The sequence below is a fragment of the Marmota monax genome, unplaced genomic scaffold, assembly GCF_021218885.2.
Source record: "Marmota monax isolate L192 unplaced genomic scaffold, Marmota_monax_Labrador192_F-V1.1 WCK01_AAM20220418_F8-fsc00003, whole genome shotgun sequence".
Lineage (NCBI taxonomy): Eukaryota > Metazoa > Chordata > Mammalia > Rodentia > Sciuridae > Marmota > Marmota monax.
In genome coordinates, this window is record NW_026694084.1 from 6126705 (window position 1) to 6154613 (window position 27909).

The window sequence follows — 27909 nt, forward strand, 5'->3', positions numbered from 1 at the left end:
TCCAGAGGGATGCCAAGCCTGGGGATTTCATCATACTCCCAAGCCAGGCACCAGATCTGTGTAAATGTGGTGGTGGAGATTTGCATTGTCCTTCAAAGGGGCCCCATGCTGTGTGTCAAATTGTCTGTGTGTTGATAAAGCTGAAATTACAGGAGAACATGAGAAGTGTGTTCCAAAGTAGTTGGCCCATACTGGTGATCCATAAGCGCTGGTTTCCTTTCCTTTTAGAACTGTGTTCTATAAGGCAGTATGGCAGAGTAGAGCCATAGAAAATTTGCCCTAAAATTGTAGCTCTACTGTTGAGCAGGTCTGTGAACTTGGATTATTTTTTATATCTTCTTGTGTCTTTTTCTGCTCTTCTGTGAACCAAGCCTAATACCTACAGCACCCATGTGTTTTGTGGATTAAACGAGACAATGTGGAGAGGTACAAGACCCATAGTAAGGATTCAGTGTTTTACTTCTCCCTTTTCTGTGTCTCTGTTTTGGCTACAGGGAACCATGTTTGCTTTCATGGACCCAACATATTTCTCGATGCCAAGTCAATATATCAAGTATTTATTCATCTCTTATGCTAATATGCTAAACACACTACCAGGAAGTCATACTATTACCTAGACTCATGCCTGTCTTGTCAGACACCCACAGAGTTGTGAGTGGCTGCAGTAGAGATGTTACCCCCAGTTGTCAATGTTGAAATGATGCACTCCTTCACTCTGGTGAAATCTGTGCAAGCACTGTTCCTTTCTCTGATTGAACATTTTGCAGTCTCCTTTAAAAACGATGCCCTCATTTCATTTCCTCTCTCTCTGACCTGCCTCTTCTCCTCCCTCCCAGCTTCCTAAACCCCATCTTGTTTCCCTGTATTGTTTGCTTAATGGGCAGTTTAATGAGTGTAGCATTTCCATTTTGAAATGCACAGAGCACAAGACAGAAACTGGATTTCTTCCTGGACAGTTTCCATCTGCAGTGCTTGTTTACAGCTTTCTCCTTTCTTTTTTGTTCTGCAACACAACTGAAATTTGCTGAACCAGAAAGGGGAGGAAGGAGGTATGAAAACAGAGGCAATCTGCTTTCTCATTGTTTCAGGAAGAGCTTGTTAGCGTCCCACTCACTAGAAGACCAAGTGCGGTAAAGGTACTCCTGGTGCCTCTTCTGTTTGCACCAGGACTATACAGTGCATGACAGAATCTAATTACCGAGATAATTATTGTTACCTGCACTGCCCAACTGTTGTGTTTTGTAATCAAAAGCTGTATTGGCAGGTGTTAGTCTGCCAAAACCTCAGAAAAGCTATTGAAGGCCTATCAACCAGAAGCAATTTTACTCTAGCTAGTAGGGCCAGTGTTGCTCAGATTTTTATGTTAGCACAATGTTTGGAGATCCGGAGGATACACCAGAGGCCTTCAGCCAAGGCACAGACATCAGTTGCCCAGTAGGACTATCCTCAGCTGACTCAGGTTTGTGTGTTGCTGAAACTGGACTTCATGGCAGTTTCAAAAAGGCTCTCTGACAGTTTTCAATTGCTTCTACAAATACTTGATCAGTATCTTACACAGCTTTCTTTTGGCATTCAGTGGAGGATAAATTGCTTTCCTCTGGGCACAGACAGGCTGTGTGTTACTGATGGACAGTGTGTGCTGTGCTGGATGTAGGTATATATCCCCGCTCCCCACCACCTGCTTCATATTCAGTCTGTCACAGAGCTACAAATTGGCGTTCCATTCCCCATCTCAGCCAGTTCCTGCTAATTTATGTCTTTACCTCTTTTCCATAGCACACTAAGGAAATGGAGTTTCTACTTTAAAAATCAAAGTTTATTAAAAATAAAACATGGTTACAATCAGCTTTTAAAATGCTTAAAGAAATTCCAAGTGGAATTCAAAGCACAAGTTGCAAAAGAGAGGGAAAAAAATAGGTAACAAAGACAAGGACACTTAAAAGGAGAGAGTAAAATAGCAAAGAAAAATGGGTGAAGTTGACAGGTGATATATTGGAAAGGGAGAAGGGGTCAAGGAAAAAGCAGAAGGGAAGAAAGGAGAAAGAAAAAGAAATAATATGGACTTGAGTAATGGGTTCAAAAAAAGAAATAGAAAAAGTGAAGGCCAAAGCAAGAATTATGGAGGAAAAAAGTCAGAGACATCCAGGTCTGAAGAATTACAGGCTCTCCGTGGCCAGGAAGAAGTAGAGGGGGACAGATCCATAATGAAGCTAGATGTCTGAATTCCTGAAGACAGCCTGACAGTCAGGAGAGTCCCCTGCAGATGCTAATTCAGACTCTGAAATAAGAGCCAGCCAGGCTCATTACTGAGTTTGGCCAGCCTGTAATGGCAACAGAATTCACTGATGCATAAGTAAACGGAATTTTTCTAACCAAGGTCTTAAATAAACAGTCACCAGATGTAACTGAAAAATCAGAATGGGGGTTTTCAGTGTTTCTATAGGAAAAGTCTGAAGATCCTTCACACTGCTTTTTCCAGAATTTTTGGTCATTTGCAGTTCTTAATGCTTAACTAGTATGTTAGAAACTATTCCACTGCTGGGCTGGGAATTCTTCTAGGGTTTACTTTTGCATAGATGGTGGCTGACCTGTGATATAAATGAAGTCCCTTCAAAAGAACATTAACTCTATCAATAACAGAGTAACTTTGGAAGGATTCTAATGGGATAACAACAGAAATTCCTTCCCCCAAAGCTGAGAAATCCAGAGCAAGTCTCCTTGACCAGCCTGCATTTGCAAAACCAGTTTCATCAGAAACAGGTAGACATGACAGGAGGCCTAAGAGAATCTCAAGAGGGTTTCATTTGGCTATGGGCTCAGATGCAGAGTCTGGAAACCTGGCACTACCTCCTGGACTTGCTGTGGCTCCTGTGCTGGCAACTGGATGCTCCACTGAATCCAGGACTTGGTAATCACCAGGAACTGGGGCATAATTTCAAGGTGGAGGATCAACTTCAGCTAAGCCCTTTCATGTGTTTTCTGTTATGGGTGGAGGTAAATGCCCTCTTTGTTTATATATTTTGTAGGTTAAGTGGCAATACATTTTTTGCCAGTGAGTGAGAGTGTAGCACTAATTATCCAAACTGATTTATATTTTTCTTTGGACCAGTCTCTTATAGATACCCTGTGATATTTTAATAAAGTTGGGTCTGGTTTTCTATAAAGTGATGAGACCCTCTTTGCTCAAATGTTGCTAGGAAGCTGAACAGCCCTCCTGGTCTTTCCCCCAGTTCCTCAGTTCCTATTCCACAAAAGGATCATCACCTCCAGGGATGCAGAGTTATGGGTAGTAATCAATTCATTCGGCAATTATTTATCCAGCAATTAAGGTGATCAAATTATTCGAGTTTGCTTGGGACTTTTTCTGGTTTTAGCATTCGGTGTCCTGTGTTCCAGGAAACCCCTCCATCACAGGCAAACAAGAGGGTTGGTCACCTTGTCCTCTTCTTGTTTGGGCAGAGCTAGAAGAGACCCTAGGAATCATGATTCACACCCATCATTTTAAAATGCTGGGAAATAATAAAATTTAACTCAGGGTACTGCAGAGTGTCAATAAGAATTTTATAATCTGGATTGGGATTTGATATTTAGATAATCAAAGAGGACAGAGGTGTAGTTCAGTGGTATAGCATGTGCCTAGCATAGGCATGACCTTAGTTTCAATCCCAAGCATCAAAATAATAATAATTAAATAAATGTAAAGTAGATATTCAAAAAGACAAAGTGAAACAAAAATCATTTATTTTATATTTGGATACTTTTAGTACATCAAAACAATCATTTATAAAATGGTATCACTTCAGGAAGTTGAAAGAATGAACTACAATAGACATACTACTAATTTATCCAGTCCAAGGTTTTATTTCCCTCCTGAAAAACGTTCACAATAATGTGAAGGAGCAGAAGACCAGTCTGGGGGCCAACAGATGGTAGTCCTAGTCCTGGCTCAGTCACTCACAGACCGCTGATCCCACCCAAGTCATTCAGCCGCTCCACTGATTTGATTTCCTCAAGTGGAAATGAAGGCTTAGGTAAGAAGTTCCCATGGAACAAGTCACAGAGGAGAAATGTCACAAGCCAGGAGACTGGTTCTGTAATTTTCACACTTTACTTGTAACCATGTGGCCTTGGACAAGGGCATTAGCATCTTAGTTTCTTCACATATCAAATGGAAAGTCATTAACAGCCTACTGAGCAGTATTGTTGTGAAGCTCAAGTGATAATTTAGGAAGTACATACAGGTGTCACAACCTCATGTCATATAATGGCCATTCAGTTTAAGGTAGCATTTAGCTTGAGTCATATTTAGTAGTAAAGTTAATAAACTATGGCCACAGTCCATGCCTATTCTGGCTTAAAACAAAGTGCATATAGATTATTTAACATACATATATATTAATATAGCACATTATTTTTATATATAGCATACTCTAGAAATAAATAATATATAGTCTTATAACAACCATGCTTATTCAACCATATTTACATGTGTCCATGATTGTTTTCATGCTGTAACCACACAGTTGAGTAGTTGCCTTGCAACAGAGATCGTATGACCCTCCAAAACTAAAATGTTTAGTTTCTGGCCCTTTATGAAAATACCTTGCTGATCCTGATCTAGCAGAAAAGTATCAAGACTGTTATTCAAAAGCCCATGGTCTTCCTAGGTTAGGTGTCACTGCATGATCTCAAGCAAATAAATGATTCATTCTCTCTCTTTCTTTCTCTCTCTCTCTCTCTCTCTCTCTCTCTCTCAAAAGAAAGGAATGCAGAATTCCTTCTTTCCTTATGAAAATATTGAGAAGATACATAAGAAAACAAAAACATTGATCCTTTCTGGAGGAAACATTACTAAAATTCAAAGTATTATGCCTAAGTTGCATGCTGTTAGATGACTCAGAAATGATGGTGGTGTGTTATTCTCTGATATTAATTTTTTTATGCCAGATCAGTGATGGCATACAAACCCCTGCACCATGGTACTCCATCAAAAGCTAAAATACTGTGTAGGAATCTAATTTAATTGCAGTATCTAGTCAGAAATATTGGTTTTAATTGCTTCTTTATCCATTTATTCTCCCATGACTATCATTAAACATTTATGAGACATGAACTTCAGATCAGGCCAATATCTCTACCAAGGTCACCTGGCAACTAGCCATTTTAGTCCAGGACCAAGATGGAGGTGCCCTATGGGCACATGAGGAAAGACTATTCTTAAGATAGAATACTGGAGGCAGCACATGCATGATTTGCAGAGCAAATACCAAAGATATCTGTTTAAGCTAAAACTTCAATCCATTTTTGAATCTTGGATGCATGACCCATATCAAGGCTGGTTAAACACATACACAAATGATTAACAAACCTGTGCCTCACGCAAGTAGATATAGAGATCTCTTTCCCAAGAACTTCCTCAAATCTCCAGGGAGAATTTCCCTATAGGAACAGCTCGTGTGGTTGAAGGCAGCCATATAAGGGAGCCAAGCCCGGTCTTTGAAAGTAACATCATTCTACATACAACCCATTTATAGACCCTCTGTACCCAAATCTAGATTTACGGCATAGATAAATTAGTGGATAATCATTGCTCTATAAAAGACTCTTCACTTTACAAGCAGATTCACTACCATCTTCTTTTACTGATCTATTGCCACTGGTGCAGTTCCAATAAAATCTCATTGTTAGAAATTCAGTACACATATGCGTTTTTCATTGCTAACCTGGATGGAAACATAATGAACAAGGCACAGTCATAATGCCCTTAGATATTGTCAAAACTCTTTCGTTCTCAGCCTAGGAGTTTAAAGTTACTTGCTATTTATGGATTGTCTGTGAGAGATGGGGTAGAGAATTTTTTTAAATAACCAAAACAGACTGGTAGACCAATGGTACAGAATAAAGGACACAGAGACTAACCCACAAAATTACAATTATCTTATATTAGACAAAGGTGCCAAAAACATACTTTGAAGAAAAGATAGCCTCTTCAACAAATGGTGCTGGGAAAACTGGAAATCCATATGCAATAATCCCTATATCTCACCCTACATAAAATTCAACTCAAAGTGGATCAAGAACCTAGGAATTAAACCAAAGACTGTGTCTAATAGAAGAAAAAGTAGGCCCTAATCTTCATCATGTCAGATTAGGCCCAACTCCCTTAATAAGATTCCTATAGTGTAAGAATTAAAACCAAGAATTAATAAATGGGATGGACTTAAACTAAAAAGTTTCTTCTCAGCAAAAGAAACAGTCTGTGAGGTGACTAGAGAGCCTACATCTCAGGAGCAAATTTTCACCCCTCACACATCAGATAGCACTAATCTCAAGGGTATATAAAGAACTCAAAAAGCTAAGCACCAAAAATACAAATAACCCAATCAAATAAATGGTCCAAGGACCTGAAGAGACACTTCTCAGAGATGATATACAATCAATCAACAAATATATGAAAAAATATTAATCATCACTAGCAATTGGAAAAATGCAAATCAAAACTACTCTAAGATATCATCTCACTCTAGTCATAAAGGCAGCTATTATGAAGAAAAACAACAGTAAGTATTGGTGAGAATGTGGGGATTAAAAGATACACTCAAACATTGCTGGTGGTACTAAAAATTGGTGCAGCCAATATGGAAAGCAGTATGGAGATTTCTTGGAAAACTGGGAATGGAACCACCATTTGACTCAGCTATCCCTCTCCTTGGTCTATACCCAAAAGACTTAAGAATAGCATACTAAAGGGACACAGCCACATCAATGTTTATAGCAGCACAATTCACAATAGCTAAACTGTGGAACCAACCTAGATGCCCTTCAGGATGAATGGATTAAAAAAATGTGGCATCTACACACAATGGAATATTACTCATCAGTAAAAGAGAATAAAATCATGGCATTGCAGGTAAATGGATAGAGTTGGAGAAGATAAAGCTAAGTGAAGTTAGTCAATTCCCATAAAACAAATGCCAATTTTTTTCCTCTGATATAAGGTGATTGACTCATAGTGGGTAGGGAAGGGGAACATGGGAGGAGTAGACAAACCTTTCATAGGGTAGAAGGGTGGGAGGGGAAGGGGGGGTAGGGGGTTAGCAATGATGGTAGAATGAGATGGACATCATTATCCAAAGTACATGTATGAAGACACTAATTGGTGTGAACATACTTTATATACAACCAGAGGTATGAAAAATTGTGCTCTATATGTGTAATGTGAATTGTAATTCATTCTGCTATCATTTTTTTAAAAAAATAAATTTTAAAAAGGTATTATGTGATGATATTATGTAAAACAATATTAGATGATTTTGTTGACTAATTTTCTCTGATTATCTGCATGAGCCCCCTCTAAAATGAAGCCTCAGTCATATAGAAATCAACTCACTGGCCTTTTGATGATTAGTAATAACAATATTAACCATAACTACCATGATCATGTGCCAAGCAATAGTCTAACTCTAACTCACTAAAACTCAAACCTAAGATGTAGATATGATTATTTATCATTCCTATATTATGCATGGAAAAACTAAGGCTAGGAGTAATAAAATATCATACTCCATGTTTTAAGCTATTATATGCAGAGTCAGGATTCAGATTCAGCCACACTGACTCTGTAAGTTTTGATATTAACAACAGTACCATGCTGACAAGTAAAGCAGCTATCAGACACTGAGATGTAAGAGCAAGAGCAACATTTGAAATATTTTCTACCTTTTAAAAAAGCTAATAAGATAGCCGGACACAGTAGCACATGCCTGTAATCCCAGGACTTTAGGAGGCAGAGGCAGGAGGATCACAAGTTCAAAGCCAGCCTCAGCAATTTAGTGAGGCGCTAAGCAAGTCAGAGAGACCCTGTCTCTAATAAAATACAAAATACAGCTAGGGATGTTGCTTAGTGGTTAAGTGTCCCTGAGTTCAATCCCCAGTACTCTCCACCCTCATCCCCCCAAAAAAAAGCTAATAAGAATTTCTGCCTTGGGTCATAAAAGAGAAACTGCATTGGAATTGTCCTTTTTCATTAAAAAAAAACAAAACAGGGGAAAACTGGACAAATTATATCAAACAACTATCTTCGTTCATTGGACAACAGGAAGGTGAGGCCTATGATCCTTGAGATAAAGGAAAGAAAAGAGGAGCCCTACAATTGCCCTAGTTTTCTGCCTACAGGCACATTTTGGACCATGACTGATTAAATTGCAGAGACAGAGATTAGAATTCAGGGAGTTTGCGACAGCTATATTTTGTACAACAGAATGCCAGACAGGATAGGGCTACACAGAAAAAGCTCCAGAAATATGCATGAAGGTCCCCTTGAGTCTCCAGCTGAATACCAAAATGAGCATGCTTGGGTAAAATTCTACAAGCCTCAGCAAAGAATAGCTACCAGGGATCTACAGGCTGAAAAAGTCCCAGATCCCACAGAGCTGGTAAAATTTTCAGCTAAAGTGGAAAGAACTTGTTGAATATGACATATTAACAGAGACCCCAGAAAGGCCACAGTTTAAGAGTAGGGCTAAATTAGATTGAGACTGTGTTAGACTCCTCCTACCAAAACTTAAAAACAAAACTTGAAGGGATCAACCACATCTATAACTACCAAAATAATACTCCACACTCTTTAAAAGAAGACAAGAAAATCCAAACATTCAACAATATAAAGTTCACAATATCTACCATCTAATCAAAAATTACTTGACATATGAATAAGCAAGAATATGTGACCCATAAGAAATCATTTAGTCAAAGAAGCAGACCTAGAAATGATAGTGATGATGAAACTGGCAGACAAGGAATATGGATTTAAGGGAAATCAAAAACATAATGAAAAGCAGAATGGAAACTATAAAAAGAGTCAAATGGAATTCTATAACTAAATTTTTAAAAAAATTAATTCACTTAATGGGTTCAACAGCAGATTGAGTCCAATGAAACACTGGTGAACTTAAAAACATAACAATAGAAGCAATTAAAACTGAAGACAAAAAAGGAAAAAAAAATAACAATGAACTGAGTCTTAGTGACCTCTGAGACAACCTCAAGCAGCATAACGTGTAAACAGAGTCCCAGAAAATTACAGGGTAGTGGCAGGGGAAAAAATTGAGTAATTAATGCCTGAAATTTTTTCCAAATGTAATAAGAACTATAAGTTCTCATATTCAAGAAGTTCAATAAAACCCAGCAGGAAGAACAAGAAAACCATTATAATCAACTCCCTGGAAAGCAGCAATAAATAAATATCTTAAAAGCTTCCCAAGAGTAGAAACACATTACATAAAAGAGAAAGAGATAACAGTAATCAATGATTTTTTGAGAAAATATAATGTCTTAGAGAAACAAAGGAAGACATCTTTGAAGTGCTCTAACAAAAAACTGCCAGCCCAGAATAATCAGCATACACATTCCTCAAAAATGAAAGTGAAATTAAGAATTTTTACACAAACAAAATTATGGACAAATTCTTCACCAGAACACCTATGCCACCCAAAATGTTGAAATTTGTCAAGTCAAAATAAAATAATGCCAGATGGGTACTCAGATCTTTAAAAAAGAGAAGAATTGGTAAACAGATAAATTTTGAGTTAACATAAAAAGGATTTTTGCTTTTAAAGTACCTTTAAACATTAAAAATTAGCTCACTATTTAAAGCAAAAAATAGTAATGATATATGTGTGGTATATAAATATATGAAGAAATACAATGTTTAATAATAACACCATAAAGGGCAAGGGAGAAGAAATAGAAGATTCTTAAATATGTGAAGTACATGATATTTAATGAAGACTGTGATAAGTTAAAATGAAAGTGCTATTGTCACCATTCAAAAAAAGATACATTAAAATAAGAATGGCAAAAAGAAGAAATAGAAGACAAATATTAAGGTGGTGGGTTTAAATTAAATCATATCAATAGTTACATTAACATAAATGAACTAAACACGTCAGTTAAAAGACAGAAATTATCAAGCAATTAAAAAAGTCTGATCCCATTATATGCTGTTTACAAAAACCACATTTTATACATAAAGGCACTGGTTAGATGTAAATTGACAGAAAAAATATATACAACATTTTTTGAATATGTGAAAGCTACCATAACTGTACTGCCTGAAAAAGTAGGCTTCAAAATAAAGAATATTATAGAGGAGGAATGACATTTCATCATGATAAAATAATCTATTCATCAGTAAGACATAAAAATGTTAAATGTGAATGCACCACATTGCAAATCTTCAAAAAATATATGAATGAAAAATGGACAGAATTGAAAGAATAGACAAATTTATAGCTGCAGTTAGAGATTTCAATATCCATTTCTCAGTCATTGTTAGAACAAATAGATAGCATCTCAGTCTGGACATGGAAGATTTGTCAACTGACTTGGTGAAGCTGGTGTTATAAATCCCTGGGCTCCACAGTAGCAGGACACACATTCTTTTTAAGTACAGATGGAGCATTCACCACAAAAGATCACATGCTGGGTCATAAAAGCAATCGAAAAACATTTAAAAGGACTGAAATCATGTGTAGGATGTTTGCCGACCAGCATGGAATTGAATAAGAAGTCAGAAGATGTAAATTGCCAATATCAGGTATGAAATAGGGCACATCATTGGTATGTCATTAAAATGATATTAAGAGACAAATATACATCAATAAATTCAATGACTGATGACATGAGCAAATTCCTTAACCATCACAAATTACAAATACCTATTCAAAGAAGAAATAAAGAACCTACATAGCCTATAAACTAAACAAATTGAATTAATAGATAAAAACCTCCACTGGAAGAAAACCCCAGGCCTAAGTAGTTCCCTAGTTAATTATATCAAACATTTAAGGGATAAATAATAACAATAGTATACAACAGCCATTAACAGAGGAGAAGGTAAATACTTTTCAACACATTTTGTAGGCCCATATTATACTGATACCACCACTAAACAAAGATATAGCAAAACGAAAAGCCAATATCCTTCATGGACATAGAAAAATCCTTAACAAAATAGGAAATCAACTTTGGAGATATGTTGAAAGAATAATATATGATGTCCAAGTGGCATTTATCTTAGAATTTAAGGTTGGTTTAACATTTTTTAATCAATCAATGCCCTTGTTTTAGTCAGCTTGTTTGCCATTGTGACCAAAAGACCTGCAAGAGTGACACAGAGAAGGAAAAGTTTACTTGGGGCTCACGATTTCAGAGGTCTCAGTCCATAGACAGCTGACTCCATCTGGGTCCGAGGTGAAGCTGGACATCATGGTAGAAGAAAGCACTTCAGGGCATGGAAATCAGGAATTGGAGAGAAAGAGCTCTTCCCTCAACAAGGACAAAATACAAACCCAAATTCATGCCCCTAGGGACCCATCTCCTCAAGCTATACCATACCTGCCTACAGTTGCCATCCAGTTAATCCCTAACAGGTGATTAATGCACTGATTAGTTTAAGGCTTTCATAACCCAACCATTTCAGCTCTAAACTTTCTTGCATTGTCTCACACTTGAGCTTCGGGGGACCCCTCATATCTAAGCCATAACAACACTTCATCCCACTTAAGAAGAAAGGAGAAAAGTATTATAATTTCAGGAGATGCACAAAAACATTGAACAACATTCAATACCCATTCATGATCAAAAAAAAAAAAAAGAGGCATCTTTGAAAATCTACAGTTTATTTATAAAAGACCAATGATGTCCTCCAAGATGGGGAATAAGACAGGATTTCCATTCTCAACACTTCTATTCAACATTATACTGAAGGTCCACCTAGCACAGTTAGGCAAGGAAAATAAATAAAGAAGTACAGGCTGGAAAGTAAGAAGTAAAATTATATTTATAATTAAACAACAGGATTGTGTACACACAGAATCCTAAGAATGGTACAAAAATATGTCAGTAGAATTAAGTAAATTTAACAAGGTCACAATATACAAAAATTAAAATGTATTTCTGTATTCTAACAACAACTAGCAAAAAAAAAATCACATAAAAGAACATGAAATACCCAAGAATAAATTAACCAAATATATGTGATATTTGAATGCTAAAAATCACAAAACATTTCAGGTAATTTAAGGGATACCGATAATTGGAGATGCCTGGTAGTAATGGGTGGAGAGACTCAATGTGGTCAAGAGTTAGTTCTTCCCAAATTGATCCATAATGCTCTGCAATTGCAATTGAAATTCCAGGAGACTTTGTTGTAGAAAACAATGAGCTGATTCTAAAGTCTATGTGTGTTGGGGCTGGGGTTGTAGCTCAGTGATAGAGCACTTGCCCAGCATGAGTGAGGCCCTAGCTCCATCCTCAGCACCACATAAAAATAAATAAATAAAAATAAAGTCTTTGTTAAAATTCTACAAACCTAGAACTATCAAAACAATTTTGAAAAAGAAAAAGAAAAAGTTGCAAGACTTCCTCTATCTTATCAACTTACAATAATCAAAGTAGGATGGTATTGACATAATGGCATAAGGATAGACAGATAAATGGGATAGAATAGAGCCATCCATTTATGGTCATATTTTTACAAAAATATAAGGTTATATTTTCAATGAGAGAGAGAATAGTCTTTACAGAATATAGTGCTGAAACAGATAACCTTATGGGAACAAAATGAGTCTTAACCTTACCTCCACACCATACATGATAATGTACTCACAATCGATCACAATCTAAACATAAAATCTAAAACTATGACAACTGTAGAAGTAAATAGAGAAGAAATATTTTTGACCTCAGGTTAGGCAAAGACTTCTAACATACATTATTTAACACCTTAATCATTAAAAAGAATTAATACAGTAGACTTCATCAAAGTTAAAAGCTTCCACTCTTTGGAAGACATCATTAAGAAAAACGCAGGAGAAAATACACCTACCTGACAAAAGACTTGTAACATTTACAACTCAATTAAAAGGCAATAATTTAATAGAAATGGCAAACTGTTTTCACAAATACTTCAGGAAGATACATGTATGCCCAATTAAGTACACAAGAAGGTGCTTGACATCATTAGTCATTCTAGAAATACAATTAAAATGAAGATGAGTTGTTGCTATGAACTCACTGAAGTGGCCACAAGCAAGCAAATAAACCATCCAACCACACGGATGAATTTCTACAAAATTGTGCTGAGAAAAGAAGCTGAACAAAAGAGATTAACTATTGTTTGATTCCATACATGTGAGAGTCTAGAAAAGGTAATCAACAGTGACGCAAGCAAATCAATGATTTCCTGAGGCTGGAGCAGGAAAGAATGGAAAGGGGACAGGAGACAAGGCTCACCGCCTACAGCTTTCACCCTTAACGTGAAATATATGAAAGCAGCACAAAGTACAAAAGGTCTGCAGACCCTCTCGCTCGACTCCTGTGCTTATGATCATCATTATTACCTCAAAGCCAAAGTTTACTCATCTGTAAAATGAGGGTAATAATAATTATAGAATCACTGGGAATATTGATAAGATAATGCATGTAAGTGTTTAATACAAGGCATGGCTCATAGAAAGTACTTAGTAAGTACTAGCTATGATAATAGTTATGGTTTTGTTCCTTTTTTCATTATTAAACCATACGTTATTTTCTCCCAAGATGAAAAGTGGGAACGCTGGCTCCCAGCTTCCTGTACCTGCCCATCCTGAAGCATCCTGTGCCAGGCACTCATACCCCAAAACTATCACCACTGCATTAAATCAGGACCCTGGGGGTGGTGAAGCTGTTTTCTTTTCAAGCTTCATCTGCAGAGTCTCAAGCAGTTTTCAATGTGCTTTTATTTCCCAGTGGGCCTCATTTCCACCAAGATATACTCACCTAGATTGCAAGTTCCATGAGAACGAGTACATGGAAAGTTAAGCCCACCATGGATTCCCCACCGCCTAGAAGGGACTTGGCACTTAGTTGGAAGGAGCTCAATAGATAGATATCAGTTGAATTAATATGATCCCTTTTCCACAAACCATCTATGCAAGTCATGTGTGAAAGAATCTGCTGGTGACTGCCTTGCTACAGACGCAGCCATGAGTGAGAAGTTAATATTGTGATCGTTCTGGGTAGCCATTTAACCTATCCACAGCAGCTGGAAGATCATTCCTCAACTCTGTGAAATTAAACAAGAAATAATTCATGCTTCATGTTCCGTGTCTTCCATAATGAGGTCTTCTTACCAGTTTAATTAGTTAATGAAGGACAGCACACTTTCTACTTTCTGTCAAGAATCCTAAAAGCTTTTGAGAAAAATGACTCAGGATGTGGAACAGCAGGACTCCTGGAAACTATTTCAGGGTCTGTGGCAGAGAATCTCAAGCACTGATACCCTTACCCCATTGTTCTGGAGTTTGAGTATGAATAATGGAGCAGCTAGTGATATGTTAGCCCACTAAGTACCATTAGCTTCCTTCATCATCAACCTTTTTTATTTTTTTAATAAAAAAATTAGATTGTAGTTTATCTCACCACAAAAACATTTAATCAGATGTGGTTTAATTGCATTTTGGGTGACTCCTGAGAATTACCACTGTTTCTTTATTGCAAGGATTGTCCTGAGAGAGTCATCCATAATTAACACTGGGAATTTAGATACACTTAACTGTTAAATTTGCATCTCAGTTTCATAAATTCTCCACAAATGCTTTGTCATGGGCCAGGATCTCTTCATGAGCATTGGTATTTAATGTATATTCCTTGAACCAACATTTTGCTTTAAGTGAAATGTATTTGCATTAAAAGCATATTCATTTCCCCAGGATCCTTCTCACACATTTATTTTTCTTTGTTTTGGTATTCACAAAGCTTTTCATGTTTAGCTCATTTATTCTCTTGCAGCATAATGATTTTTAGAAGGTTTGGTATTTAAAAAAAATGCATCCCCTTATCAATAGTCCAAGGGGCTGCATTTTGCTATTAAAAGGGAAATTTCGAGGTGACCAAAAACAACAACACATTATTTGCATAAATAAAAGGAAAGCATATTAGAGTAATTGAGCTAATATTTACCTGATTTTTCACCAGTGTCAACATCTTTCTTTGTTCCATCTTTAAGATTTATGCTTTGAGACAAGGATTTTTCACTGTGTTTCTCTCCTTGTAATTCTTTCCTCAGAAACTGATTTGAGGGAAACCTCAACTAACATGTCATAACACTATCCAAGTAGTTTGTCATCTCTTCGTGACCAACTGCCTTACATAAAAGCATAGACACACTTACTTTGGATAAATCAATGTTGTATGGCCCATAAACAAAAATGGAGAAAAGAAAGAATCCAGAAGCAAAATGCAGATCAGTTTTCTAAATTGGCCTGATCTGGCTCTGCACACAATTATGTGACACCATCCTGAACATGAGACGTATTATTCATTAGTGTTCGAGCTTTGTTATATTTTAATTTATCCTTTAAGATAGGATTTCTTTTAGTAGGAAAACTTTCTTTTATTTATCTTCTACAATCTATGGTACAGCATATCCTGACCTTGACACTGTGGTATTAAGAAATGAAAAAAAATCCCATTTCAGTTCAGACGCTTGGTCCATCCAGTCCATAATTCTGCTTCTGATGATGGTCCCCTGAGGCATTTTATGGATGGTGAGGCTGCCCATTTTGACATCACCCCTAAACTTATTGAATGCTCCCTCTCCAAAATAATTTCATTTCTCTTTGAAACCCAGCATAGCTTAATCACTGTGTATTTACACTGGAACCCTTTAAAAGGACAATTTTAGCCTGCCCTACTTCTTGGTAGGATAGTGCAGATTCACAGCATTTTATAACTGGAAGGGCCTTGACAAGTTCTCAAGATTGATTCCAATTCCAAACAGCATCAATCCTCAAGTAGACCTCCTTATAGAGAAATATTTGTTTCTGTTCTTTGTCTCATATCCAGTTAATTCACTATTCAGAGCAAGTTATTCCCTCAATCCCATAGCAACTCAGCCTTTTTGATTATTAGTATAGTTTTACCAAAGTTTCTTTGAATAGATAAAACATCCCTTTCTCCTTGCCTCCAACCATTTCTTTTTTCCTACATATTGGAAAGAACTGTCAGTCAAGACTTCCTCTTATAGAATACAGGATTTCTTTTCCCCTACAGATTATATGCATAAGCGCTAAATAATAGACTGTGGATTTATAAACTCTATCGGCTCAGCCATGTGGAAGTAAAGGTCACAGGTCAGGGATTTCTAGATTCTCCCTCTGGCCACTCTCATTTTACTGAGTGTCAACAGTTGGCCTCAAATACCATAATCATTGCACTAGGGCCAAGAGAATTGGGACTCGAGTTGTGAGCTCCACATCACCGGGCAATTCTGCAGTACTGCCAAACAACCTTGCTGAATTATCCATATTCAGAAAACATCATGTGTACATACTTCCCACATGGCTAATTCCTTTGTTTCTGCTTGCCAACAGAATGGGAGGTGGGCACGAAGAGGTGGGGACAAGTTCAAATTCCGTTTCTGCTAAAACTTGCCTTCCACCACACAGTGGCTTTGTAACTTCCATGCTTTTCTAGACAGAAATTTTTTTAAAAAAATCTATTTGAACATAATTATAAAAAAAAACATGGTGGTGGTAAAGCTTTCATTATAAATGCCTCCCTGGAAACAATCTTTAGGGTCTTTTCAGGTCCAAATACCCATATGCATTGAGCATTCACATTGAGCTCTGTCAGAACAGCTTTCACTGGGGTTTTCTTGGTGAGCATCATTCCCCAGGTATGAGATAAACCGCAGAAAGGTATTTATGAAGATTCACACTGGCTCAGGAGGTGAAGAACTGTATAGACATCTGGCTGGGAGGGAAGAATGGGAATAAATTCTGTGTGGACAAAGCAGAAAACCAGTATATTGGGACTAATAAATAAACATGAGTATGATTCCAAATCACCCCATGAGAAAAAGTGCCAATATTGTTTTTTTTTGTTAGAAAACAAAAAAAGAAAATCTTAAGGAGTGTTTGTCTTTAAATACATACGGCATGACACGCATTTAAACACACACACACACACATACACACACACGCAACTATAAACTCAAAGATAAGGAGCCCAGAGTCATGTGAATGGCAATAAGCAGACCAAGGAAGAAAGAAAGAGTATTCAAATGGGGGTCAGGGTTAGAGAGTAGGTGATGAAGAAGAGACCAATTTTACACACACAGGCACATGAACATATGTACATATCTTCATACATAAACATGTATTTATATCTATGTGTTTATTTCCCCCAACCCCACTCATACATGGGAGGTCGTCCACTACATACAGGGGGCCACAAGCTTTCTAAATGAAGGCCAGTCCTTATGTTAGTGACCAGTTTGTTCAATGTTCTTACTTATTAGGGTAATCATGGATAAAATCATGGGTGGTGATTTTGTGAGTCAATCAAATTTTACAAAGAAACCTATGAAATCTATGAATGTGATTGTTCTTTTAAATTTGTGTAATGCTTTTCACTTTTTTAAACTTTTTTTATTTGTTGATAAACCTCTATTTTACTTATTTGCATGTGGTGCTGAGAATCAAACCCAGTGCCTCACACATGCTACCACTGAGCTACAACCCCAGCTCAAATATGATTGTTCTTTTAAGCTTTGTAGGTGGGTGGTAGTAAAGTAAAATTGTCTGGGATATAAAATCATGACTTTAATGCAAATATAAATTGAACACATCAAATATTTTACTCAATCATTGACTTATACAAAAATTAGTAAGATGTTGAGACCAATTCAAAGAGCTTTTGAAAAGTAGAGTTTATACAATTAACTAAACAATTAGGAAAACTTACTGGGTTAGACAAAATTTGCTTAATGTCTTAGAGGCCAATGAACTGTAACCTCTGGGATTATTTGTTCTATGGGACAGATCATTTTTATCTCTTCTAGGCACTCATAAATGAATATGCAAGTTTTGTAAGTCTGTAAGTTAATCGATAGTAAGTAGTGAGTCAAAATAAGTGCATGCTCCTAAACACCTTTGGGTAGTCTTGGCCCTTGGGTGACATTGAGAGGACATGCTATCCACCATTTTACCTTGTTTTCAAGTTATGAATAATTTCCTTAAGAGTGGTAAAAGTAGGAACACACTGTAGTACATGGGAGAGTATCCAGATCTCAGCTTGTATATGTAAGTAGGTGCTGACGTGTTTTCGGTAGGGAGCACCTATTTATCATTGCTCAAGACAGAAGGCAAGAATAGATTCCCAGAAAGTGGGACTTATTTATCAAATTTGCTATAGGAAGGGAGAATGAAGCTAGGCCTTTTTCCCATTAGAAAAATGTCTAATAATTCATTCATTTATCTGTTCAGTGGTTCAACACTCATCTGTTGAGTATTTGTTATATATCAGGCATTGAGGACTGCAGTGAAAAAGACAAGGTCCCTGCTCCTAAGAAGCTTACATTCTAGTAGATAAAATAGGCAACAAATAATAAAACCATCACAGAATAGGTATGGTTTCAGGTAACCTAAAGGCCCATCAACTGATGCATGGATGAAGAAACTGTGGTACATATACACATGGAACACTATTCACCCATAAAAACAATAAAATCCTATTAATTGTAACAGTACGGATGGAACCGGAGAACATTATGGTTAAGTGAAATAAACCAGGCACAGAAAGACAAATACTCCATGATCTCACTCAGACGTAGAATATAAAAGTTGATCTCATAGAGGTCAAGAGTGGAATGGTGGTTACCAGAGGCTGTAGAGAGGGGTAGGAGAGTTGGCGAAAGGTTGATCAATGAGCAATAAGTTATGTTAGATAAGAGTAAGAAGCTCTGTTGTGGCATTGCACAGTGGGATGACTGTAAATAGCAAGTATGTTCTATAAACCTTAAAAAGCTGGAAGAAAAAAATATTGAATGTCCTCAACAGGAAGAAATGATTTACGGTTGATGGTATAAATATGTCTAAGCTAGGGCTGGGGATATAGCTCAGTTGGTAGAGTGTTTGCCTTGCATGCACAAGGCCCTGGGTTCAATCCCCAGCACCACACACACACACACACACAAAAAAAATGTTCGGCCTGATTTAAACATTACCCAATATATACATCATATGGTGTATTGAAATATCATATGATGCCCCCTTATTATGTGCAAATTTTATAGTTTTGTGTATGACGTTTAAAAATAAAGTAAGATAGAGCCAGGCATGATGGTACATGCCTGTAATCCCAGCGATTCAGAAGACTGAGGCAGGAGGACTGAAAGTTTGAAGCCAGCCTCAGCAACTGAGTCCCTAAGCAACTTAATAAGTCTTTGTCTCAAAATAAAGATTAAAAAGGGATAGGGATGTGACTCTGTGGTAAATCACCCCTGGGTTCAATCCCTGGTATCAAAAATAAATAAACTAAATAAAGAACTATGAAAAAGAAAACATAAAAGAATTAGAACAAGGGAGATACTAAGTGACCAAAGGTAAGGGTGGACTTTATATTAAATGGTCAGGGAAATCTCAGGAGGATTGGTAGGCCCACAGTGTGTGGCCTAGCCCAAACTGAGGGATCTATAGGCCTCATTCATCTTCTGACAAATGGTCCCAGACTGCTTATGTCTATTTTATGAATGTAGCTGTTTCGTGGTCCAGTGTATCTCCAACAAAAATTCCTATCCATGAGGAGAAAATGGGCACAGAGACTCCTGAATCTGAATCCTATTCCTACCACTTACTGCTATATGACTTTAGACAAGTTACTCAAATCTATTTTTCATCTGTTAATGACACGTTATGATCACTTCCTCCTGGTATCATTGGGAAAATTAAATAAAATAATGTTTAAAGCTCTAGGTACATAGGAAACACTCAACAACTGGTAACTACTCTTATTCCCCTATGTAGAACGTCTTCATGTAGTACTGGTTAGCCTTGCGAGTAGCGTAGTACTAATCACTGCTATCACATACTTCAGGACCCCTCTGACCTCGAGGTTCCCCAGATGTATTGGTGTTGAGTTAAAACACGTGGTCAAAATTATCCCAGCAGCCAGTTCAAGTTTTGCAAAGAGATGGAAGTTACACAGTCCCATGGCACACCTGAAATATTTTAGCACAAGCTTTTCGGTCCTTGGATAAATGAAGAGTCTGGAAACTAAAATAACAGTACTTTAATGGAGTTTTGATTTGGGATGTTTTTCCTTTCCTTTCCATTCCCATCTTGCCCTTTGTTTTCTTTTCCTTTTTCTTTCCTCTTTTGAGTTGTCTTCTCTTCTGGGGAGCTATGGGTTCGGAAGCTATTAATTAACTACTCCTTATTCTAATTTTCAATAAGATTTAGTAGGGATTAAACTACCCCCTTGAAAAGAGGGATTAAATGTCTACAAAGTCCACGATTTGATTTTCTAATTGTTTTGGTAATAATGGTTTATTTCACTTGATAATGTTGCTGAAAAATAATAATTTTAATTAAATTCTAAATGTATTTTTAGCATTTTATGGATCCTAGGGAGACTAAGTTTTCTTGTAGAGAATATGTTAAGAACATAACATTCTTCTCTAACTCCATAGTTATTATGATCAGGGGAATGCCCATGATACATTCCATTGCAATTCAATTGCGCACCCCAGACAGCTCAAGATCTGTTTATAAAGGAGAAAAAGATCTTCCACAGCTGCTTGCCTCTGACTGCATCCTTCACGCTGTACCACAGCAGACATGGATGTGCTAAAATAACAGACTTGAATTTAAACTTTTAAAGCTCTCAAATGTCTTTCAAAATCGTTCTCATGACACAAATTACTTAATTTTCCTACATGAAAACTCACTGATTACAGATGAGTGAGAGTCAACACACGAGAAGAGGCTATGTAGAATCTTTGTATATTTGCCCACCCAACTCTTCAGGAACTAACAGGATTCAGTCTGGTTCTGATCCAATGGAGGTCATGGTCATTACTGTACTCTCCTTATGGAGATTGAAATCCACTGTGAACAGTATGGGGCAGCTTGGGAATTTCTTATAATATTCATTGGCTGGTCATCACCCTGTCACACAGCTGGAAAATATTTTCTTTGAGATGAGTGTTTATAAGAAAGAGAGGGAGAGGAGGAAGGAAGAAGGGAAGGAAGAAGACAGCAAATAATCCAAATCAGAGTCATATAGAATAGACCTCACCATCCAATTGTTCCATCTTTAAGAATAATAATAATTAAGTTCTTGAAGAACTTTGATTTATTAAATTAGAATTTTTATTCTTCAACTTTTATTTAATTGATGATGATGCTATATATATCTGGGTCATCCTTGTGGAAATACAATAACTCTAATAAATAATTTATTGAGGGCCTGGGGTTGTGGCTCAGCAGTAGAGCACGTGCCTAGCACATGTGAGGTTCTGGGTTCAATCCTCAGCACCACATAAAAATAAATAAATAAAATAAAGGTATTGTGTCCAACTACAATTAAAAAATATTTTTTTAAAAGAATTTATTGAGGGCTGCAGTTGTGGCTCAGTTGTAGAGCACTTGCCAATCACACGTGAGGCACTGGGTTCAATCCTCAGCACCACATAAAAAATAAATAAATAAATTAGATCTATTTTTTAAAAAAAAGAATTAGTTGAATACCTACTATCCTCACAAGCATCTTGGAAACTGAGTTTCGATAGCCCTATTTCATGATGGAAGAAATTCAAGTTGAATGGCCTTACATGATTCTTGCAATGTCACCCAATTAGTGAGCAGAAGGTTTGAATCTGACCCTAGCCTCCCTATCTCTAACCCCTCACTCTCTCAGCTCTGTCTCCCTTCTCCTTGGCTGAAATGCTGAGGAGCATGTCTTCACATCTTGTCCTTCCAACCTCCCTTGGAAATCATTTCCTAACAGCAAACTGCCCAAATAATGTTGTAGTTTATTTCCAAGAAAGAATATTAGCCTTCAGAGCAGGCTCCTTCTATCAGCTTTCTACTTCTAAAAAGCACTGCAGGATTCTCTGTTCAGAGCTCATATACCCGTCAAAAGAGAGTCCACAATTTATCCCTCGTGATGGTTAACATCCCCCCACGCTGATGTCAGGTGCTCTCAGAAATTGAAATGCAGGAATTCCCTCGATGCCAGTCTGTTAGATCAGTAGCTGTCATGATAAGACGTCTCCTCGGAATTACAGGGACAAAGCTGTGGGACAGCCACCAGGCCACCCTCACAGCTTCTGTGCTTATCAACATCCTCGCTGGTGGTATCAGATTTTCCAGGGTTGTTTTAATTCTGTAGAGTGATCGTGGGAATTGAGAGGATCTCTGAGGAAGTGCCTGCCTTAAGTCATGAGTTCTAAAGGGAGGTCGCCCAAACCCACCCATCTGGCAGTCAAATTCCTTCAGCCAGGGACAAGGAATTCTGGAGGCCTAAGGAGGACATGCGCAAATATTCCTTGCCTCTATTTTTTCAATATGGGATTTGGAGTCCTTTCCTGTCAATCACCATTCAGTGTCTTTTAGAAGCTCCAAATGGAAGGAAAACAGCTCTGGTGAACCACACTCTGCTGGTATTAAATGTCCCCTCTTGTTTCCCAATATCCATAATAACATTTCGTCCTCTGTCCACCCTCAGTGACTTCCATTTGGGGAAACATCTTGACTCTGTCCTTACTTTGTGCATGAATTTGACATTCACTTGATGCTCTCAGAAGTCTACAGAGTGTGTGCTCCCTACCAGCTTCAACTAATTCTAAAATGTCACAGTTTCTGTTAAAATGCTTCCAGCGACTGCCAGAGTAAGCAAACAGATTTTTCTTTTCCTGTGTGTGCTGTGAGCTCATGGCATGAAGAAGCTTTTGGTTTTAAAGTGGACTTCTGGTCTTACCATGGGAAGGGTGGTTATCTTTATCCACTTACCTTCCTGAGAATTTCAGAGGATGAGATTTCAGCATCTGACTGTGGCCCTTGTCACCCAACCCCTAGACTTTACGTCTTTCCCAGCTTCTCCTCACCTCCATGGCAGTCCAACAGCTCCTCCTCCACGTGTTTCTGGAGCATCTCCCCAGGGTTCAGCTGCTGTCACTGAGCCTTCCCTCCTCCCTCTAGCTGCCTGAGGCTGTGCACTTGTGAACTATATTCAGTCTGTTTTCAGGCTCAGATTTAGGACCTTCCACAGTCAGTTGCTGACTTCATCTACTAATAATTAGTCCAAGTTTTCCCCATGTCCCCCACATTAGGGTACTGAATATCCTAGTCACCCAGAATACGCGGGTTCTTGTCTGTCTGTTGACATCCTAAGTATCAGTGCTGAATATTTCTCCACTTTCTTCTACCCTGGAGATGAACTCTTATGGACTACATTAATGAGTTTCCCTTGCCCTCTGGGTTATGACTGGGCTTTGCTAAGGGGGAGCAGGAGGATATTAAGAGGCACTAGAAGGGGACTGAGTCCCTGACTCCCTGTGCAAATAACTACAGCTCCTCTCTACCCACTGTAACTTCAGCATGTCTATCCTCCTGGGCTGTAAGTGCTGGGCCATATTGGCTCATGCCTGTAATCTCAGCTGCTTGAGAAACTGAGGCAGGAGGATTGCAAGTTCAAATGCAGCCTGGGCAACTTAGCAAGACCCTGTCTCAAAATAAAATTTAGAAGGAACTGGGGATGTAGTTCAGAGGTATAGTGTTTGTCTATTATGAATGCAGCTCTGGGTTCAATTACCAGTACTGCAAAATAATAAGAAGAAGAAGAAGAAGAGGAGGAGGAGGAGGAAGAAACAATTCTCCAAGTTGCCTTCTTAAAATGTCCCATCTGTTTCCTACAAGAACTCTGACAGGTACAGCACACTACATGCCCAGTTTGTTCAGGAAATTTGCTGATTTTCATTCAGTCAGTAAAAAAAAAATATTTTTTTTCATCTTATATTTGGTGCTATATTGTAGGCATTAGTGACAGACTGTGCAGCAAAACAGAGGTCCTGCCTTCAGGAGGTTACAGTGTAACAAGGGAAATGTGAAACAGTCAATTATAACAAAGGATGGGACAAGTATGGTAAGGGCTGTATGGAGAACACACAACATGGGGACTTAGTCCAGGGGTCTGAGAGGTCACTCAGTGACACAATCTCTCCACCGTTTCTTTGTCCTTTTGTTGTAGCACTCAGTGCATTCTATGTTGTTATTACTCATGTACACATTTTCTCTGCTCCCACTGAGCTTTGTGAGAGCTTTTGGAGAGCAGAGGTTGTGTCTTTTTACCTTTATGTCTGCCTCAGGCCTTAGCCACTGCCTAGAATATTGTAGAGACTCAATAAGTGTCCAGTCAAATTGGACTGAAACTTCAGAACACTGTGGACCTCAGCTCCAGCCCACCACTGAGGGCTTTATGATATCAAGCTGGATGATAATGAGTTCCAACCCATTCTGAGCTAGGGAAGTAACAGAAAACAGTCTTTATAAACTAGTGTAGAAAGAAAATCATTGCACAGGAAGGAGCCTTCTAAACATGACCAAAGAATTTGATAGATATTGTCAACACACTCTGTTTGGGATATTTGCCAATAGGCATAGGAGCCATTAATTGGGCTAATAGCTGAGTTTTCTGTTATACTTTTCTTTCTTTTTTGCCCCACTCACTTGTGTTCTGTTTAATAGCACCATGGCTGAACTCAGCATGGAATGAAAGAAAAAGAGGCAAACGCAAACTCTGCTCCAGAGCAAGGAGATTGGGAGTGTGTAGGGGCAAACCCTCTTGTGAAGTTTTTAAAATTTAGGTTAGGAGAAAGTCCACTCAACATCCTGAGGCAGTGAAGGTCTGCAGAATGAGTATCCAAGGACAAGAAGTGGGAGAAGAAAAGAAAACCCTGACAGTGTGGTTACCAGAAGTTCATAGAAATGTACCTCTCCTTCCCCAAAGGAAATGTTGAATAAAACAATAATTGTCTTTTTATAATATATGGTTTATCACAAGGCAAATAAGGGAACTTCTTAGAGGTAAGAAAGGATAAAGTGAGTATCCACAGAGATAAGAAAGCTTATGTGTCAATTCCTGTTTGCCTAGAGCAAAGATTGTAAGAAGCAGTGAGTTCACCTAGAACAGGTGCAAAATGTGGGGCTGCTAGTATCCTCAGGTAATGTATTAATTAACTTTAGACTTATTAAGATAAATATGTGACGTCTAATTTCTACAGTCTCTATTGGAAGAATTAAAATAAACTGTAACTTCCAAACGGGGGTACGGACTGGGACAGGGGAATGAGAGGAGGAGGCAAAAATCAATGCAAAAGGGGCAAGAGAGAAAGCAAAAAGAATTCTTTTAATTTTAAAAATGAACAAATTGAGAGCAAAAGTTAAGATTGTATAAATGAATCCAATTTAACAATAATCACGATTTGCATAAATGGATTATAGTCTCCAGTTAAAAATCAAAGATTCTTAAACTAGATTTTGAAACTCACTTATAAATTATTCGTAAGAGAAACCCCTAAGAATATCAGGACAGAGAAAGACTGAAAGTAAAATGAGGGGGAAAAGCATACTGGGGCCACACTGCACAAAATGAAGTAGTGTGGCTACATTAAATATTAGGAAAAGCTAGTACTAAAATGTGTAGGCTTCAGTACAAAAGGAATTACAATATAGAGACAGGGTCACACGTAATAAAATTTCAATTTCCCAGGAAGACAGAATTCTGTATTTATATACCCCTAATAGCATAAATTTTGAAATATATAAAAAGGAAATTGCTAGAACTACAGGAAAAGGAAACATGTCCAAAATCACAGAGGGATATTTTCACACATCTCTCCCAAAATCAATGGGTAGATAGACAATGAATCAGTAAGGAGTTAAAAGGTTTGAAGATCACAATTAGCAAGCTCAAGCTAATGGACACACACAGAGTCCTGAGAGCACATTCTTTTCATGTAGTACACTTGAAACATTTATGGAAATGATCGTATTATAGACCATGGAGCAAATCTCAGCAAAATTCAAAGAATGTGTCACTTTGTCTAATAGTTATGTTAGAAGTTAATAATTAGAATTAAGTTAGAAGTTAATAACAAAATAAAAACAAGGAAACTCCATACTTTTTGAAAATTATTGTTAAAAAACATTCAAACTCATGAGTCAAAGAAAAAAATCAAACTTGAAATTAGTAAATATACATGTATATATATAATTGAACAATCATGAAAATATTGATCAGAATAAAGCTAAAGCACAGTTAAGAGTAAGATTGTGGCCTTCCTGCTCATGCTAGAGACAAAGAATATCTGCAAAATAATAAACTGAGGATTCAACTCAAGAAATTAGGGAAAAAAAGAAGTTAGAAAAAGAAAATAAACCAAATAATGGAAATAATAAATCTAAAAGCAGATATCAATGAAAGAAACCCTATTGTATAATAGAAAGTACCTGAAAGTTGTTATCTTTTTTTTTCCTTCAAAAAGCCAACAAAAATTATAAACATCGGGAATAAAAAAGAGACATCACAATAGGTCAGCGAACATTGGCAAAAAATAAAAACAGGATATTATTGACAATTCTTTACTGATTATTTTGAATATTTGGTAAACTCTTAAATTCCTAGCAAAAATGTAATTTCCAAAATTAATTCAAGAAGTACAAATCCAAACAGCCCAAATTATCATGAAAGAAATTGAATCCTTAGTTAAAATTGTTACCATAATGCAAGCATCAGATTTATGTGGTTTTGTAAAAAGTTCTACGAAATAATCAAGAAATAAATAATTCTAATCGTACATTAGATTCCAGAATGTAGAGAAAGAAGTAACTCCATTTTATGAATCAGATATACGCTTTTCACTAAAAGCCGGTAACCATAAATAGAAAAGGTGAGTTTGTAAATGTACAATTTACAATAACCCCAAAGCATATAAGCGATCCAGGAAATAAAACCACCAAATAAATGTACAAATTTTTGTACTATGAGATTTTTTTTAATTACAGAATACTTAAGTAAATAAAAACACACATCAGTACACCATTTTTATCGATGAGAATACACAACATCCTAATAAAATGACATAGCATTCTCCCTGAATAGATACATGGATTAACACAACTCTCGTCAACCCCCCCCCCCCCCCCGCTTTTTGTTTTGGTAGAATGTTAAAATGATTCTGACATTTATCTGGAAAAGCAAAGGTTAAGAATAACCAAAATATTCCTGAAGGAGAAGGAAGGGAAGGTAAGGGAACTTGCCCTGGCAGATGTCAAGGATTAGCAGGCGATAGCAGTGAAGATAGTGTGGCCTCGCCACAGAGGTCAGCCAGCAACCACTGCAGCAGAATTAGCCCAAAGGAGCCTTCACTTTTTTTTTTTTAATAAACTTTTTTTTCTTAGTTGTAGATAGGCACAATATCTTTTATTTTATGAATTTATTTTTATGTGGTGCTGAGGATCGAACCCAGGGTCTCGCACATGCTACGTGAGTGCTCTACCACTGAGCTACAACCCCAGCCCAAGGAGCACTACATATAAATAAATAAAATAAATGTTCATTGACACCTAAAAAATTAAAAAAAAAAGAAAGACCCTTCACTTTTAAGGAAACTTGATACAAGGCAAAACTAATGCTGCAAGTGATCGCAAGGAGGATGCACTAGTTTAAAATGTTCCTGAACACCTAAAACGTAAAAGTAGAAGCCTACCTCGTATCCTGCACAAGAATCCATTCTAATTCTAGATAGATGGAGATCTTAAAAGTGAAAATCCAAACTTTAAAAATTTTACAAGAAAACACAGGAGAATTCTGATTCTGAGAGGTAAGGAAGCATTTCTTAAAGAAGACATGCAAAATGAAAATCATAAAGGAAACAATAAATTCAACTACATTGAAAATAAAAGCATTTAGTGATCAAAACACATGCTAAACAAGGTGGGGAAAGTTTGAGTCACAAACAACTGGAAAATAATACATATACATATATATAGTGTCACAAACAGATCAAAAACATATCATATC

The 27909-nt window shown here is 37.2% G+C and overlaps 1 protein-coding gene and 1 non-coding gene across 5 annotated transcripts in view; both read left to right on the top strand.

Moving 5' to 3' along the window:
- Cpq (carboxypeptidase Q) overlaps window positions 1-27909 on the top strand; it is a 463439-nt gene that overhangs the window by 433341 nt on the left and 2189 nt on the right. The window lies entirely within an intron of this gene.
- Trnaa-ugc (transfer RNA alanine (anticodon UGC)) lies at window positions 18933-19006 on the top strand. Its single transcript has one exon. It is a non-coding gene; the product is annotated as a tRNA-Ala (tRNA).